This window comes from Suncus etruscus, chromosome 5, assembly GCF_024139225.1.
Source record: "Suncus etruscus isolate mSunEtr1 chromosome 5, mSunEtr1.pri.cur, whole genome shotgun sequence".
NCBI lineage: Eukaryota > Metazoa > Chordata > Mammalia > Eulipotyphla > Soricidae > Suncus > Suncus etruscus.
The window spans coordinates 62,995,291-62,999,053 of NC_064852.1; the positions used below are offsets into that span (position 1 = coordinate 62,995,291).

General features: G+C 42.1%; 1 pseudogene; it reads right to left on the minus strand.

Moving 5' to 3' along the window:
- Nucleotides 1-706: 706 nt before the first annotated feature.
- On the minus strand, nt 707-2,666 carry LOC126008598 (transforming protein RhoA-like; annotated as a pseudogene).
- Nucleotides 2,667-3,763: the final 1,097 nt, after the last annotated feature.

The window sequence follows — 3,763 nt, forward strand, 5'->3', positions numbered from 1 at the left end:
ACCTGCTAATCTGAGGCAGAATAGATGTGACCATGGCAGAGCAGCAAAACTCTAGATATTCCTTTCTGGTGCTTTTAAAAATGCCTTTGTATTTATGGCTCATCGTAACTTCACAATGGTAGAAAAAGGAATGAACATATTAAGAAATTAAATTTTATGGTTGAGCAACTCCAATTTCTAAGAAGTGAAATTGTTGGTCAGAGGCCATATGCACAAGCCGTGAGGTGAGTTTCTATCTGCTGATAGTACATCATTTACCTGTAGCTCCATCTTTTCATTTGGAGGAATGGTGGGCAGGATTGGACATCCCAGGGTTTTTGAAGGAAAGCAAATTCTTATAAGTTACTTTCACCAAAGATCATGAGTGAAAGCAATAGGTATCATGTCACTCGAGAGCAACAGCTTTTAGGCCTTCTATGCCATTCATAAGCACACACAAGTTCTCTCCTGGTCTCCCACAGCCAGGTCCTGGAGGGGCAGTGATGAACAGAGTCCCTGCCATACTCAGGCACCTATGACCTGAGTGATAAACAACTTGTCACACAGAACTGAAATGTGAATATTGTTTTTAATTATGTGTAAACTACCTCAGACTGACTAATAAGGCTTCATTGGCAGAAAAATAAAATCTACCACAAAACAGCATGACAATGAGAGTATTTACCATCTTCTATTATTCAAAATCTGAAAATAGGTTAACTCCACCTTAGGGCAATTTTGAGGCTCCATCCCCCACGGAACTAAAGGATATTAGCAGCCCTGCTCCCTGCTTTTTTCTACGTGGGGCAAAATGTATCAGCATGTTCAGGCATCACATCCTCCCTCAGTTCTGGGCAGAGGTCAGAGAGACAATTTCCCTTTTTAAAAATGAGCAAAACCTTTTAGAAAAATTCCCTTCTTTCTCTCAAGGAGCATTGCCCTCAAGTTGCTTTGGTCACAGTTGTGTCACATGTCTGCTGAAAGTGGCAGAGAACCATGCGGATGCGCTGCACTGATCAAGGTCCTTTGCAGGAAACAGATGGGTGAGGCAGTCACGTTTCCTACGAAGAAATTCTGTTCTTCAGAAAGGATTGTGCTTGATTCTAGATCTTAGTGGTAAAAGTTCTCTTGTTTCATCATGGTATGTGTTTGCTGTGGGTTTCTGAAGTATGACCTTTTGCATGTTGATGTATGATCTTTATTTATTTTATTTATTTATTTATTTATTTTTGGTTTTTGGGCCACACCTGGTGACACTCAGGGATTACTACTGGCTATGCATTCAGAAACTGTCCCTGGCTTAGGGGACCATATGGGACCCCAGGGATCAAACCTAGGTTGTCCTGGATCAGCTGCATGCAAGGCAAATGCCCTACTGCTGCATGTTGCCCTGGCCTCAACATATGATCTTTCTATCCAGATTTTGTATGTATAAAACCATTTTTGTATCCCGAGGATAAATCCCACTTAGCATTTTAGGACAAAATGTCTTTTAGGACAAAACACATGGAAATGATGCTAAATAAAAACAACAAAGAAGTGAAAAACAGGTATTGAATTATAGCTGAACATGTGGAATATGTCACCAAGCAAACTGGCAAAAAACAACAAGACTAACTCTGAGAGACAGTGAAAAGTAAAGTCTTGAGAGGAGTCCTCAAACTATGGCATATAGGCCACATGAGGCCCGCCAAGGACATTTACCCAGCCCTTGTTTTTTGTTTGTTTGTTTTGTTTTGGGGCCACACCCAGCAGTGCTCAAAGCTGGCTTTGCAAAATCACTCCTGGCAGGCTCAGGGTACAAATGCTATTTCAGCCTAATTCACAAAAGTTACCAACTGCTTCTCTTTCTAGAAAGAAGCAAGAAGTTAAATTCTCTGAATTAGCATGTGGTGTGTAAGGTGAAGTGCAGAGAGTGCTGTTTAGAGCAGTGTCAGCCTGATGACACTGGTAGGTCAGGCAGGTTGAACACTATTAATAATCATGGTTAGCTTTTAAATACTGTAGCAAGATTTTTTATTTGTAATCTTGGGTAAATTATAAATAAAAAAAGGCCAGCAATCATACACTAAGATTAATAAACAGCGCTTCAAAAACTTACTGCATGAGGGCTGTGCTTGCAGCAGGGTTTCATGAGACAAGGCAAACAGATATTTTTCTTCCAGAGTCTGGCTTGCAGAGTAAGCAGCTCTTGTGGCCATTTCAAAAACCTCCCTCACGCCATCCTTGGTCTCTGCTGAACATTCCACGTAGCCAAAAGCAGCTATCCTATTTGCCATATCTCTGTCCTCTTCCGGTTTGAATGGCTCCTGGTGCATCTTGGCCAGCTCCTGCCTTGTATGCTCATCGGTCTGCAGATCTTTCTTGTTTCCAACCAGTATTATGAGCACATTGGGACAGAGATGCTCAATTTCTTGTGTCCATTTTTCTGGGATGTTTTCTAAACTATTAGGGCTGTCAAATGGAAAAACACATCAGTGTCTGGATAGGAGAGTGGTCAAAAGCAATCATAATCTTCCTGCCCAGCTGTGTCCCACAAAGCCATTTCTACCTGTTTCAATAGTTTTCAAATACTGTGGATGCATAGACTTCTGGGAATTGGTCCTTGTCCTAAAGACAATGAGCAAGCAAGTCTAGCCATAATCTCCATCACCAACAATCACGAGTTTCTTCCAGATGGCAGCCATTGCTTACACATGTGCAGCTGCAAGACCCACAAACGGTGTGACAAAAGTTCTACAGAGTCCTTTAACTTTCAGATGAAAGGCACTCAGATTACGATGAAGACTCTTGTCCGACAAGTAGCAAGCTAGCAAAGTACAGGGCAGTGGCGGTGGACTGGACAAGAGAACCAACCCTAGGACTGCAGCTGCGGGCAGGGAGCGCAAGCCAGAGTGGCAGCGGCCCAGAGCTTTCTTTTATGTGCCAGCAAAGTCCCTCAAAGTGAAGGGCTGTGCTTTTTGCATGTTCCTCAAGCAAATATGGCCACATGAATGCAAAGAAAGCCTGAGGTCCATTTGCCAACAGAGAGTGGGGTAGAGAATCCCTCTCAGGGACAAATAAGGACACTAAGGCCTGTTGACCTTGCTGCTTTCCGAGATCTCCACCAGGATCCCAAACTTTGGTTTCTAGTGCAATTGCTTTCACTTCATCAGCTCCTGTTTGCACAATAGCCCCTTAGTGATGGATTCATTAATCTTGTTTACTACATTCACTTAGGGAAATACACTGACAGCAGAAATTATAACTAGATTTAAGACCAGGATGACAGACTAAATTGGAATGTATTAGGGGAAACTGGATGTTTGGGGCCTCAGGAACCCTCATTGTATGCTATCAGGAAAAAACATCCCATTATCACCATTTCTAAAATCTCAAGCAGAGGCAAATTTTTTGTTTGCTTGAGTCAGTGTACTTAGCTGTTGGGTCAATTCTAACCTCCATAATGGCCATAATGACCAGGGTACAGGCCAGGGAGTTTCTTATCATTAAGTAGCTTTCCCTGAAATATGAAATAGTTTTGATGAGAGGGAAAACTATTCTACTATGGGAATAATTGTATTTTTGTGTGTGTTTATTATGTGTGCATGTGCACATGTGTGGGTATTACCTGTGTAGGCATGTTTCTATATGTATCACATGCTTAGGTGTGCACATACATTCACATATATGATGCCTTGTGTGCATGTGTGGGGATTGCATGTACGAAGTGTTATGTGTGTGTGTGAGTCTCTGTGTACAGAGCAATCCCTGCAGGTCTGGCATGTAAGGGGCAAAGATTCAT